This window comes from Centruroides vittatus, unplaced genomic scaffold, assembly GCF_030686945.1.
Source record: "Centruroides vittatus isolate TY-2023 unplaced genomic scaffold, ASM3068694v2 scaffold_1172, whole genome shotgun sequence".
In the NCBI taxonomy this organism is placed as follows: domain Eukaryota; kingdom Metazoa; phylum Arthropoda; class Arachnida; order Scorpiones; family Buthidae; genus Centruroides; species Centruroides vittatus.
The window spans coordinates 1,493,752-1,509,475 of record NW_027122672.1 but is presented as its reverse complement, the minus strand read 5'-3'; the positions used below and the strand labels follow the sequence as shown (position 1 = coordinate 1,509,475).

At 28.7% G+C, this 15,724-nt stretch overlaps 1 protein-coding gene and 1 long non-coding RNA gene across 3 annotated transcripts in view; one reads left to right on the top strand and one right to left on the bottom strand.

The window, feature by feature from the left end:
• The window catches only part of Nprl3 (GATOR complex protein Nprl3), a 45,564-nt gene extending 39,871 nt beyond the window's left edge, over positions 1-5,693 (top strand). The window contains exon 15 of the mRNA XM_067284379.1: positions 5,569-5,693. The gene's annotated coding sequence lies outside the window, so the exon portion shown is untranslated. The remainder of the gene's footprint in view (positions 1-5,568) is intronic.
• Positions 1,769-10,898, bottom strand: LOC136986791 (uncharacterized). Of its 2 annotated transcripts, XR_010882529.1 has the most exons (4): positions 10,706-10,898; positions 9,480-9,527; positions 2,569-2,678; positions 1,769-2,481 (listed from the first exon to the last, which is right to left on the bottom strand). It is a non-coding gene; the product is annotated as an uncharacterized lncRNA (long non-coding RNA). The 2 variants fall into 2 exon arrangements; XR_010882528.1 differs by having other exon boundaries at positions 1,769-2,678.
• Between the last annotated feature and the right edge of the window lie 4,826 nt (positions 10,899-15,724).

The following is a 15,724-nucleotide window of genomic DNA, read 5'->3' as shown; positions in this document are numbered from 1 at the left end:
ATGAGAAGTATGATATTTGTAAAACGGGTAAAACTTAAAAGTATAAATACATATTACAAACTTTTCTAAGAAATACTTTTATAGCCTACTCATTTATACATAGCCGAATTTTGTACATAGCATGATACAATCAATAACATTACAGGAAAAACCTTTCAGCAAATGATGCACAAAAGTATCTAGATTTATGATCTTTCCCTCTTACACATTGCTAGAATAAAATGGACAGCAGAAATCCCTTAGATCAATTTAGCTATCTGAAATGTTTAAAATTTTATATTTTAAAGATTTAAATTTCAGTACGAATTTTTAAAGTGTTTAGAAGTGAGAGTATTAATCTTTTTATGCAATAGAATTTAAAATGAAGGGATTGTTTTGAATGTATTTAAATTCATATATAAATTCTCAATTATAAGATTTTCTGTATTGAAAATGTGTAGAGAACAACACACATGTTGGAAGCCAAATTAATTTGTTTTTCATTATTTTATGGCTTCATTTAGCGGCAGTATCACATTAATTTTATGATGTGACTTGTATATGATGCACGGGTGAATACATGTATACATTTCGAAAATTGCAATATTTCCTCAATCGAATTATTTTCCTCTTACATTAAAAATTGAAATTAATAATGCACATACGAAACTTCTAATTTATAATATGTAATAATTAGATTTAGATTTATAGTTGAGTACATTTCTCCTCCCTATCTTGGAATTCTTGTTTTATGAGATCCGGGCGTATCTGTATTGATATAACCTTCATCTTCGGATCTCCATTCAAACCTAACATCGTGGAAATATTTAATTGCGTATTTGTTAAGGTCATTTCTGTTTTTCTAAATTGTGTTTTTTCGTAGAAATCGGAATATCAATCTCTGGCTTTTCTATTTTGGCATATCCGATCATTATGACATAATTCATCAATTTTGTCATTCTATTGCCGGATTTTTTTCTAGCAAACAACGAATACATTTCCATTGTTTCGCCACTCGTTAAGAAATTAGTTCCACTATCCTCTACTTCATAACTCTTGGTTAAAAATTTCGTCAAAAAAGAATCCTGTTGTTGTTGGTTATAAAAGAGTTGCTATAACAACCGATAGAAAATCGAACCATGGGGTCGAGTGCAATGACGTCACCTCACTAGGTGAAGATTAGGTCATTCTCCCATTTGATAGTCGATAATGGGGCAGGCGCTTTCTTAGAAAAAGGAGTAATCGAAACAATTTTTTTAATACATAAAATAATTAATAAAAGTACCTTTATCTTTAATAGCTTTTAAAGAAGGGATGAAATGCCAATACTCCTAAATATTTGTATCTAGATATCTCTCCACCCCATCTATGTCAAAAGATGTGAAGAAACTGGGTGTGACGAAACCGCACCCATTCTTCTAAAGAGCTGACAACTGTGAAAATATGACTTTGCGTATCTGTGTAATGAGCAAAAAGACACTTCAAATATTTCGACCAAGAACAAAGTTATTAGCTAAACTTTAGTAATTATTTTAGCAAATGCTATTTGTGGCATCTATTCGACTCATAATTATATTCCATATAACTGAACAGTTAAGAGAGAATAAGCTGTCTAGCACGATTAATACAGCTAAACTTCCGAAACATAAATGATTTAATGGATAAAGTAATGAGTCATTTTATTATGAAGTAGATTATACAGTCGAATATAATCGTAATGAAATTTTCGTCGCATCAATATATTTAAAAGCAAATGGCAATTTGCGAAGTTAACGAGTTTAAAAAAAATAAATAATTTAAAAATTTAATCTCTTTTTTTTCTGTACACAGAGAGAAAACTGCTATCGAAATAAGTTAAATTATTTAATGCAGCCTGTTAGAACGAATTTATGCGATTTATATGAATTTAATTTCCTGGCGTTAATCATAGCAGTCGACTTCTTTATAATTAGTCAGCGACTGGGTGTTACAGCTAATGTAAATTTTCAATCGTCCCAATTGCCGCTGACTTTAGGATCTTAATTGTGCAGAATCACGTCACGTTACTGATTCAAACGTAGTGCGCTTTACCTCTTCTCAGTGGATCAATCCAAGCGATTCTCACCAAGCATGCGTTGTATATTCGGTTAACGTCGATCTCATACTGCGTGCTCAGGTGCTGCACCTATCTACAGCTGCCTACCTGCTTGCCAGTTACCAGTCGTCTTATTATCAACTTTCTACATATGTAATTAAGGAAATGTATAGAAAATATAGTTGAAGCGATAAAGGATACAGGTAAAAGTTTTTCGATAGTTTCGTAATATGTTATTTATAATTATATATTTAACTTTATATGGTCGCAGCTGGCGAACACTATTATAAAATTAAATGATTTGTATACGGTAGGAAATTCGAAATAGTAGCTAAATTTTCTCTATTTTAAAGCTAGTTCCTAAAAAGATTTGTTGATAGTACAAATATTTATCGTACGTCGAGCTGTCGTTAATTTAAGAGCATTTTCTGTAAACATTTATAATACGTCGAAGGCCATTTAATAATTTATCAAATTAATTAATGAATAAATTTACGCAAATGAAGATATTTTACAGTCGATGCGTCTGTTAATACGAGGGTTTTTATTTTTGCAAATATTAAATATTGAAAATTGACTCCTGTAAAGCGAACTTTACCTCGTGCTTCGAACTTGAGCAAATAACCTTGAAAAATAAATAGAATTTATTTAAAATAATAATAATAATAATAATTTTACTGATGTGTTAGCAAAGTTAATTTTGCACAAATATGCATTTTGTATAATAATAACTTGTACCAAAATCCATTGTGTAATTTTTCGTGTAATGTTTAAAAATTTAAAATTTAAAGCCTTTTTTTAAATGTAAGCGTATAGGTTGCTTCCGGTATCTATTCAAATTAATGAAAAGCTCTAAGTCGGGCAGCTGACATCTCATATCTCAGATAATTAATTCAATCTGGCTTATGCGGAAGAAGCGATGCGTGAAGAGGATTAAGATCTTCACTCCTGGCTTATTTTCCGGATTAATGAAACTTAAGAATTAAATTCGTAAAAATGAGATAAAGAGTAGGTCAGTTATCTAAAGTAGACCTGAGGTTGAACTCGAAACTCAACAAGGTTATCGATAAGTCTTTCCCGCTCTGTTAGCGACGGAAACAAGCCTTCGATTCTGTCAACGTCCGGTCTTAACTATTCAGTTTGACCACTGAACCACACCCTCCACTGTCTCAGTTTTTAACTGGTACTTCCTTTCTGGCCAATCATACAAAACGATTCTAGTATGAAATTCCAAAAATGTCGGTGTTTTCCCCAATTAGAACGAAGCTATTGTATAGTTACTAATTGCTTGGCGGAAATGCTCATTGCGGAAAGATATACAAAGAAAAATATAGGTACAAACTCGACGACAACTATATGCGAATAACTGAAGCCCTTTGAGGAAGTAACACGATGAGTATAATCCACTTAAAGAGAGAACTTTCTACTTTTAAAGAACCTAAAATAATTTTACAGGAAAAATTACGCAAGAAATCTTTAAGGAGCGAGAAAATAACGTATAAATCATAGTTGTTTATCTGTTTTATTTATTTATATTTTTGGAAATTAATATTTTTCGTATCGAGATTGTTATATTTAATTTTTGTTAAATAATTTGTCTAACTCCTAAAATTATTCATACTGTTCCTCCTTTCGGTAGTTATTACGACCTTGAATCACGCAACAGTGTGTTAAAATGAAGAATTTTTTCTTCTCCCCGAACGAAGAATAGGAGAAAGAAAGAAAAATTTAAATGGTTTATGCTGTAAATACTGGCGTAGCGAAACACTATTTACCACTTTTTCCAAACTACTAATTATAGACTTTATAGAACGTGTTTAATCCCAACTCGTCGGAGAACGTCTCTCTTAAAATTCAAGAAAAATATATTAAAATTTTGGCAAGCTTCGTGCGAATGTATTTTAAGTTAATAAAGCCACACAAGTAATATAGAAGCCGTTATCCACTATTGGAATTCGGGTGTGGTCTGTAATTTTACAGATTGTATCTATTCGCAGTAATTCATCAAAATTTTGTAATTTTCTGTTTGTAAAGACTATTTCGATGAAAAGCTGACAGAGATCGGTGTTGTCTGTCATCAGATTTTCGATTTTAGTCAAAAATTTGTTACACTTTTTTTAATATGAATCTTGGGAAGAATAAATTCGAAAATATGCAATAAAAATATAAACTTACTATCGATATTTATATTACTTTGTTTTCTGTATATGACTAGCAAATATTAGGACAGACTTTGTAATGAGGAAAAAGTTTTCTTAAGTTAACAGAAATTTATGTTTATTTTGTAGTAGAAAGGTTTTAAAATGCGTATTTAATAAGTTAGAACACTTAAAGGAAAATTTTTAAATTTTACTGCACTAAATTATTGAAGTGTAGGACATTTTTCTTCGATTTTCTGTGCTATAAATCATCATTACTTATTCTCTGTATAGATCCTAGTATGATAAAAAGCGGTTTTTTTTTCAAGTTCAGAGAAACATAAATCTTCGTTTAATAAATATATATTTTAGAATTATTACACTGCTAGATTTTTCAAACAGGAAAACAGAACATATATAGGAAAACAAGTAGCGAATACAAATACATTTATAAAAATAAACGATGTTAGTATCTAAAATGATAGGCATTCAATAAAACAATTATATTAATTTTAAATCCCAAGACAAAACTGACGAAGTACAATAGATCCCATTATATAAAAATTCTAGTTAAGCCAGAATTTCGTTGAAATTACTTATAATTTCTTTTTTGAACTGATACGCTCTCGGTATAGTCGTTAGTCTCACTCAAGTTCCCACAGGTTAGCACTACAAATGCCCTCGTAAAATGCCAAAACCATATAAAAACGGAAGATCAAACTTTCACTTCATAGTAAGCAAACTCTGTGTAGTAATAAAAAAAAAATTTATGGCAGGACGAGAAAACTATTTCAGTGACATAACTCCAAATTGCATTTGTGGCACGCTATCTGCATTTGCGTGGCGCAGTTATGATTTTCGAGTCACTGAACTTTACTCATAAGATGATGATCCTGTAGGACATGCAGAAAACCAATTCGTGTAATTTCGCTTTTAGATAAAGTATAGATTATTATCTTCGAAATATATTACTACCAGTAAAAATTTTTAGCTATTTTGATAGTTGATTTATGTTTTTACATCAGTAATTTCAGGATATAAAGAAGAATAAAAGTCATATTTGTAAACGATTCCAATTTTTTTAAAATTCTATTTGTATTATTTAAAGCAAATATAATTTAAATAATATATGGTAATTTGCTACTGTATATTTGTACCAGTAGAATTCAAATTTTGTTTACAAAGTACGGGATGTAATTTTATTTACATTTATACATATTGATTGTAATTTTCCTTCATGATTATTTTGGAATTCTGTTTATAAATTGCATAAATCTAAAATTTAATTTAATATAGCGGATGTTATTAGATTTTTAAGAAGTAATTCAGTTTAAACTAAGAGAATAAATTCTTAACATAATCTAATTTCGATTTTAGCGTATCACGATGAATTTGGATGAGAGTAGAGTGATTTTATATTTTGGAATCCACATTCTCTGACAATCCTCGGCAATGGGTAAAATGAACTTTCGCGCCACTCTTTTAAGAGCATGGCTGATATCAATCGTACTTCTTTTCCTAGTTGGAGTGATATTGTTAGTGTGTGGAGCAATTTTTGGAGCAAACAAATCTTTACTAATCACGGGTGTTATCTGTGTGACTATTGCAATTCCGATGATATTATTTTACATTGGTATCAAGCGATGTAGAAGAAAGAGAAATCAATGCAAAGGCCAAAGCAACGGTCAAGTATCTACTATATACCCACCCGAATATTATACTCAAACTCCTCCAGGTTTAAAAACGGATTATCCCATGGGACCGTTTTTGATCATGACTTTACCTAGATCTAGAGATGACAGAAGAGGAAGCTGCCATTTCGAAGAGAGTGCAAACTCTACACCGAGTGCTTCTTGTCATCGGTAAGTTTTATATGTTTTAAAATGAAAATCTATATGTTTGTTGAAATATTTCGCATATTTCTCAAATAATCTTAATGTGATCTGTCTAATATATATATTTTTTTAAATTTGAATATATACTTTAGTTTTCCAAATACTAATTTTATTGTTTATCCATTTTTTTCTTATTCTTTACGTCACATTTCTTGAACATCGATGCAACGGTTCATAGGCAATATTTATATTTTCCACTCACGAAACTGCCACCGTAATGTGCTTCATAAAAGACTGAGATTACCCATGTCATACTTAGCATATTTTGAATGAAATTTAAATATAAATTACTTTCAATTCACTTTTTTGTAATATGTTGTTGAGAATTATGATTACGATTTGCTTATACAAGGTTCCAGCACACTAGAAGCCTCTGTATAGACGGCCTCAATTGTTTATTACTATGATCTAATCCGTAATAGAGTCGATTCGCATGAATGAAAGGTGGAAACCAAGCCGCGACCCGAATTATCAAAGAAAAATGACGAGGATCCAGATCGGATTCAAACTTATCAACTTATCAGGCTATCAGATTAACGTATTGGGTATTAAATATATTGAAGTAGCATTTCATGAACCATTTATATCTAAATAGATAAGCTTTTACGTCGCACATTTATAAAATTTAATATGAAAATAAATCCTGTCAAAAAGAACGAAAATATAGCTTAATCTAAGAGGAAGAGAATTTGTTTTACGGAAAGCAGGGAAAATAGTAGCAATAAAGTTTAGTTAATGTTTATTTTATTAGGAATTTCAATGATAATGAAGTTCAAAACTTCATTATCATTGAGATTCCTAATAAAATTAAGCATTACTTTTCACGTATGTTTTAATCGCATAGAAATAGTAATAGTCATCTTGGCAATAATAAAACATTTATTTAATGTAGAAGATAATTCTTTAATTTTTGAAACTTGTTCTCTTCTTCAGATAAGTTTCATTGATTGCTTGGATGTATGTGTGTATATGTCGCTATATATAAGAATTACATTGACAATTTTGGTATAAAAAAAAGGACAATTTCCGAAACAATCCCGAAGGGCTAATGTTTTGTATTGTGAATACTGGACCCAATCTACATCTTTGCTTCTACAAGACAAACAATCTTTCTCTAAAGTAAAAACTTCAGTTTTTTTTCTTTTATTTTCTTTATCGGAATTTAATAACGATTTTTTGTTTTTACCTTAATATTTTTGCTATTTACTTTCTAATCGTTTCATTTCTAGCGACGTTTTCTTTAATGTGTTTATAAGTATAGCGTATCTTTCTCTTTTCACGAGAACTATTTTTTATTTTCGTTTTTGTTCGTAATGCTTTAAGAAAAGTGAACAATATTTTCTAGAGAAAAGAGGCATTTAGTATAGAATGTGTGATTAATAAATCATATATTTATATCGAACTCATTGGTTTAAATATTTTCCATCTCTAACAAAGTTTGAAACTATAAAACATAACTCAATTTATAAAATAAATAAATAAATGTAACAATAAGAAATAAAAGACCGTTACTCTATATAAATTATCTTAGAATTTTGTTTCTTTTATAATTAATGATGTAATCTAATTCTAACTCATTTTACCTCATGTTAGATATTTTTTTAAATAAAACAAACGAGGAATCCGTATCCAATTCAAAGCTGCATCACTGTCATAACTATCGCTATAGTTTCTCATATTATCACTGAAAAAAGCTAATAATACTTTTATTATTCAATTATTATTGTTAAATTTAAATATATCTTTGTTACTACATCTCCTGTTGCATCACGCGATATTTTTTCGAATTAATATTAGATATGCCAATAACTAATTTCTAGTAACATTCTGATAGAAAAAAATCTATCTAGACTATACCTGTATAGCTTTTTATAATTATTATTTTTACAATTTATCAGAAAATATTTAATTTTTAGATTTAAAAAATAAAAACACTAATGTTTTCATTAGTGTAAACATTAATTCCCGAATAAAATTTAATTATCAAGCAAATTTACAAGTTTATTTCATATTTTTATTTCTTAGCAATTCCCCGATAAGCTATAGTTTTGCATAAAAATTTCCGTAATTTTTATAAAATAATCATTTAAGAAAATAATTATGCGATATTGTTTATATCAATACTCAATGCATTTGTTTTAAACACTGATTAAGTTAGAATATTCGAAAAGATGCATTGAGATGATAAAACATAGACTAATTTTAGTATTGAACAGATTCGAATAGATAATGTAGTGCTTAAATTTCCATTTTAAGTAGAGGGAAAAAAATGTTCTCAGCGTTTTACAAATAATGCAAAAATTCAAATAAGTTAAATCAACTATTTTCGTCCCCTCACAGAAGTTATATTTGGGAAAAAGCTTAATATCATGCACATACTAAAAATGAACTTTGTTCTTAATTTAATCAGAATTTTTGTAATTTAAGTCAGAAAAAAAGTCATATTCTATTTTCAGAGCGTAGAATATCAGTTAAAGTTTTTTTTTATTAAATCTTTAATAATAATTTTAAATATTAAAAACGATTAGTTTAAAAGAATGAAAGATTAATGATACTGATAATCTATTAAAGATTTTATGTATTACTACATTAAACGTGTTATTTAATGGCATTCAAAGGTGCAAATGTGAAAATGATTTAAGAAATTCTTCTTTATTTCAATTCGAAATGATCGAATGGATTATGATAAAATATAATTTTAACTTTTTTTTTTTTTAAGTTAATGCTTTTCTCCGTTACTAAACTCCAATCTATTTTTTAAAAATTTCCACGGATAAATATATAAAAAGTTCAAATGAAAACCAATAGCAATATTTTTAATAATTTTATTCCGATTTAAAAGTTAGAATTCAGCAGGTTGAATTTTGTCCAGATGTAACACTTCCCAGGAATACAAATTTTATCATATAATATATATTCTAATTTCCTAAGCAGATTTAAATTTGTATTTTCTTTCACATGAATTTAAAATTCATATTCGTATTTGATATTTTAAAAGCAAATTTCAATTGAATATCTTACCTTTTCAAGGAAATGTTTTTATTATAAATCTTAAAATATTAATTACAATAACTTTCTTGAAATCTTTATGAAAACTGATTTGAATGTAGCATATTATTTGTAATACAGAAAATGTCGCTAATATTATTAAATATACTAATCTTTAATATTTGTGAAAAAATAAAAAATTTTCAGGAAGTTTGATTCCTTCGGAGATGCGATCAATTCACAAAAACATAAAAATTCAAAAATTATACAGTAAATTGTGTGCAAATAGCTCAAGACAGATAAAATTAAATATAATAAACAAATAGCATTCAAACTGTAAATCTTATTTTTAAAATCCAAATACCTATAAAATAAATTAAAACTTAAAAAAATTGTTTTACTTACGTAGATATAATTATTTTTTCTTCTAATTACTTTAATCACAGTTATTTCCTGTAAAAATAAAAGTATTTTGCTTTATTTTCTGTCAACTGGGATGGCAATTTTAAATAAATGATTAATATTAATTTTTTTAGCTTATTTGTATAACATATAATACTAATTAAAACTTTCTGAAGTTTAATTTACAATAAACAATGATTTTGAGATTAAAATCATTGTTTATATAATTGAAAGGCTGAGTGCAACAGTGGTCTAACCCTCTTTTTTTTTAAAGTTAAGATATTGTACAGTAAAGTAGTGTACGCTAGTTTTTCTCAGTTATATTTTTTTCTCTCCGACAATACTTAAATGGAACTCTAGTAACCTTTCATATTATTTAGAGACAGTATATTTAATGGCACTGTTAACAAAATTTCAAAATGGGAGAGGATTAAACTAATGTTGCGCTAGGCCTTTCAATTGTAACTTAATGGTTCTGTTGTTGTTTTGATTTATAAGTATTAAGTATACTGTTTCACGAGTTTTCTCTATATATATTTTGTTAGTCAAATTACTGTTAGTATAGAGAAAAATAAAACTGTATTTAATTCATTTTTAGACATTTTTGTTGGGTGTCTCTAATGATTTTTTACTTTCCGCCTGTTACATAATAGAGGGAAAGTTAGGTGAAAAAATGATTTTTCCAAGTTTTACATTTTTTGACTCGGGACCTTAAAACGTTGAGAAATGAAAAAAACAAGTTGAGGTTTTATTACTGTGTGTATAGATATTAGCATTTTGGGGACAATTTTCCACACTCTGAAGCTTAAGCCATATCTGAAAAAGCTTCAAAGTTATGAAATTTTTAGTTTTCCAAATAAAAACTAATCTCTACTCTTAAAATTAAGCCATTTGCCTTTTTATTATGATTATTAACATAAAAGTTATTTCTTTTAATAAAATCCCATAACAGATGGCGCCACATAATTTTTAAAATATTAAACAAATATTTTTCGCCGGGAAAGTTACGCAACTCATTGTTGAACATTTTTTAACTGAATAATTAAAAATTTAATTTTTTATTAAATAATAATATAACTTTAAATTATTTAATTAACATTATTGCGTATAATTCTAAAGAAAAATTTTTCCTCCCCTGTTTTTGAATGGTAGACATTGTTGTTAGTTTTAAATAGAAATTTAAGTGAATCACTTAAAGAATTCATAATCAAAATATAAACTTTACTTACTTGAAAGCTTTGGCAACGTTTTTATATCTAAATTAATTTATTTCATAACCAAACGATAAGACCTAAAGAAAATGGTCTTAATTAAGCTAACGTCCATTTTGAATTTCAAAATCGACCAATCAGAATCGAACAGACGATATTAGAATTATTTGATCGTTTGCTAAAAGAATTGTTTCATTTGTATAATTTTTGTTTTAAATTAATTTATTTTTTTATTAATTAGTAGCATAAAAGTTAAAATAATTTCATGTTTTAAATTTAATGATATATATTTTTTTAAATTGAAATTAATTTTGTAATAATGCATAGATATCGATTCTAATTTTTAATAATATTAAATGATTTTTTAAAACTTTTATCTTAATGCAATTTTTTTTTAATTGATGGGAAACCATTTTCGATAATTTTTTTCTATTCGATTTTTGCTTTTATCGATTGATAAGTTATTAAAAAATTATCTTTATCGGTGAATTTCTGGGGATTATCTACACAAATGCATTTATGTGATTTAGTTAATGGAAAACTTTTAAAATTTTGTAAAAAAAATGAAGTTATAATAAATAAATAATTTTTTAACACGCTGTATATTAAAAAGTATATATATATATATATTTATCACGATATTTTAAGTTCAAGATATAAATTCCGTCTAACGTAGATAAATATTTGCGAGTAGCGGTTAAACGCGATAAAATGTATTGTTATTTTTTTATGTTTTAATAATTATTTGTATATTTTTTAAGGAGATTTTCAATAAGAAACTACAAATATATGAGTTACATAAAGCTATTCTTTTAAAATTAAAAAATATTTGCCGAATGACATATATAGCCTATTGCGATAGGTGATCCGGGTTCGAATCCAGTTCAGACCTTCAGCATACAGTACATCATGGAAAGTACGGATCGGGCATTGTTCCCCACCCTCGCACTTCATGGTCGATCTTATTGTGGGACAGATCTACCAAAATGGGCATAATTGTGGCCGATTAAAGGCATGCGATTTGCCAGTACATCGTGTTAAATAAGATAATTATTTCGCTGTGGTAAACCGCAAAAAAATAAATCAAAAAATAAACTAACGGGTGCTATGTATATTTAATGCATCATATTTCCAAACAGAAAATGCAGAAAAATTCAAAATAACTTAAATACAACGAAGGTAACAAAAGAAATTTTAATTTGGACACAGTTATTTTAGAACTGAACCCTCCATAACAGAACGCAGCAGTAAACGCGGGTTCGGTTCTCGGCTACTTCATGCGTAAAAATTTTCGTTTTCGTTTAATTTATATGATAATTTGTTATTTATAGAACTGAATTTATTATTCAGCTTTATATTCACTGGTTAGTCATTAATAACAAAAAATATTTTAAAATGTTTTTGAACGATTCGTGTTTATATTTTATTTTTAAAAGTTATCGGCGATAAAATTGCAGTTATTGTTGAAATAATAAAATACCAGGATAAAGTACTTTCGCAAGAAAATTGCTGCTCATAAAAAGTATCGAATTGTGGATATTACATTATTGAAAATAAAAATAAAAATCTTTACTTTCTTTGGTGTAATGTGCGTTATATCTTATCGTTAAGTGAAAGATTTAAACTAGATTTTCTTTCCGTTTAAATGGGGTGGGGTTTTGGAATTCTAAATCCTTAACTTTAACCTTCAAAATGGAGATTTAATCCCACCTGCTGATAAGATTCATAAATTCAATGTCGTTTTTCTTTCTTCAAATCTCTACTTCTTACTCTCGGATTTTTAATAAATTTATATTTGTAGATTAAATCTTTCAATTTATGCTGACAATTTAACCTGTATCACTTTTATCAATTAACTGCGTGTGTGAAACTGTGTAGAAATCAGAATATATTGCTATATTCTTTGTTCTTAGTCGTTAAATATATCATATTCACAATACTCCGGCCATTTAATGTAATATTTATGATAAACATGTAAAAATTATAATATAATCGATACATACATTTGCATATGTAGTGCATTAAATTATTTAAATATCGCTTAATCTTTCAATGAACAAAATATTGTGAGCAGCTGAGTATTATATATAATAGCAATAATTCATAGAAAGCCAAGATGGAGGAGGACAGTAAAGTCATTTGTTCCTTGCTCTGGACACATGACCTCAAAATGTAAGTCTTTTATATAGAAAAAAATATGACGTAACAATGATATAAATTAAAATTTCTTTTTGAACAATGGTGAAAAAAATTGTTTTTGTTTTATTGACTTTATTCGTGTAGAGTCAAACCTGTGAGTAGCGGCTACTGACAGGAACATAAGAATGACCGTTGTTTGGAAGTCATTAAATTCCTACTATTAGTTCACACTCTCCCTATATATATATACAGTATATATCTTGTTCAAATTTTCAATCGTTAATAAAATACTTTTTCTTCATCCACTCAAGTTCAAATACATTTTTTTAAACTTGTAGTGGATGACACTTGATGTTAATACAGTTTTTCAAATATTAATTCATTAATTAAATTTAATTATTGGTTAATATTACTTGTGGTATCGAAGATGGCGACGGGGAATTTTTTCCCTAGATACTAGACGGCGACGGGTACATTTTTTTTTCCCTACGTTCCAGATGGCTACGTTTCCGGTAATCTCGAATCAGATTCTCGAGTGATAATCTGGAAGCAGATTAACAATGGATAATCTCGAAGTAGAATACCGAGTGATCTAAACGTTAGGGAGCGTACTCGTACTATCTGTCGCATTATGCAAATTAATAAATTTTCCCGTCGCCATCTTCTATACCACGGGTAACATTAACCTAATTATTAATACTTTAAATAGAGTTTTAGCAGTTTGTAATGAAAATTGAAATTAACAGGCAGTAGCTCAATCGGTAAAATGCAAGGATTTCAGTATTTTTTACGTGAAGGTGAAGAATGCGAGTTCAATTCTTGCGAAAATCAGTAACTTTTTGATAAATTTTTGCTTTAAGTAGACGTTTTATCCAAATGATTTTCGAGAGTTAGTTAGCAGTTGTGGCTTAGTGGTTAGAATGAAGGATTTTTCTCAAAAAATAAAATTGAAGAAATTTTATGCTTTGGGTTTAATTCCGATTTCTCTTTCTATTTTGCCACTTAATATTGTCATTCTGTCATATGTATATACATATTTACAGTGGTGATATTCGAAATATTTAACAAAGGGTTCGCTAGCAGAAAATTTTTCCCTAACAATCACCGACAAACAAAATGGAAGTTTTGGCTAGAAATAAATACAATACCTTTTCTTGCGATATATCTATTCATGCTATCGACCTTTTTTTTGGGCAGAGAAATTTTTCACCCCGAATAGACAGATGTCATCGTCTCTCGAAATACAATATCCTTTCTATTTCGCTGTCCATAGCCCGACACGTGTTCCACAGCCATCTTGTATCATCTCGCGCGCGTGAGATTGTGGGATCTCTCTTATGACTGGATGTAGTTTCAAGAACTCTCTTGAATCGATCGCGATTAAACCTCGTTTCGGTCGATATTGAAACGGTCGAGAGAGATCGCACTAAGGCATAGTCCCCGACCTTGCTTACAATCTAGATTGAAATGCTTGGTGCGAACGGGGTATAAGGCTCTAGTTTAGTAGTGTTACAGAGTATAATACGTATATTTTAATATATTTTTTAAAAGAAACAAAACTACTGAGAAATGTTACGTTACTATGTCACATTTGTGACTAGTGCGAATTCCATCTTACACCTCTGAACTCTCGAATAAAATACGCCTACTAATTAAATGATTTTCTTAAAAAAAAGTACTATAAAACTGTTAACAATAAATTCTTCTTGTACACAAAATGCTAATTTTCAAAATACGTTATAAATACAAAAGAACAAAAGTCTTATAATTTTCACTTGATACCTTCAAACGTGGCTATTTTGAAACAAAATGGCGGCGTTTGAATCTATAAATTAGATTTCATAGAATTTTTCTTATTAATAAAAATATACGTTATTTAAATTCGGGAATATCTTAATGTAAAACAACCATTTATCTGAAATTTATGTAATAATATATAAATAAAAGCAAAATGGCGGCAGTTATGAATTCTTGACACAAATCTCACATAATTACTATATATTATTCATTTTAAATAGTTGGCAACAGTGTTGCAGGACTTAATGACACACTTTGTTTTCATCCCTTGTAATTGCTACCATTTATAAGTCTTCAGATTGATTCTAGATATATTAAGGATGTGGGACCATATCTCCCGAAGCAAGGGTCCAACTTTCCTGAAAATTTCTAGGAACATTTCCCTCTAACGCGCAAACCTTCCTGCAAAATTTCAAAAATTTTCGATAAAAGGCACGGGAGTTATTAAGCATCAAAAAGAGTGAAAATATCGTGTCCCCTCACACACTAACATCCAAACATATAGAATACCTCCCAAATTATTTTGCATTTCTCGACGTTTCAAGGTCCCCTAAACGTACCATACTTTCCCTGTGTTATATAACAGCCGGGAAAGTAAAATAATAAGTAATTAAATAGCAAGTAAGTCGTGTAAGAACCAAGTAATAAAGACATCAAAAATTTTAAACCTATAGGAATAACTAATTCATATATATATATTTTTTTCTTCTTCTTCTTTCAGAAAATTAGCTATGAATCGCAAAAACGTTCCTCCTTTAGCGAGCGCAGAGACTTTAACTCCATCTTTGCTGTCTACCTCGACAGGATTCGATAGCGTGATCTAGAACGAAGGAAGAAACCAAGAGTATCATCTACTAATGCATGGTTTCCGTGACCCTCGTAAAAAAAAGAAAAAGTGCAGTCGAAATACAGGAGATGATGTTGCCATAGAAACTATTGAGATATATCGAAGCCAAATTGATCAAAATAAAACCAGAAGCGACCATTTATCCCCAATCGACAAGTCAATCGTTAACGGAATAAGTTTCAACGTGGTTCATTTACTGGTGGCCAAAACATCGTGAACTGTTTCAATTAAATTAATTAATTTAAAATGATTTA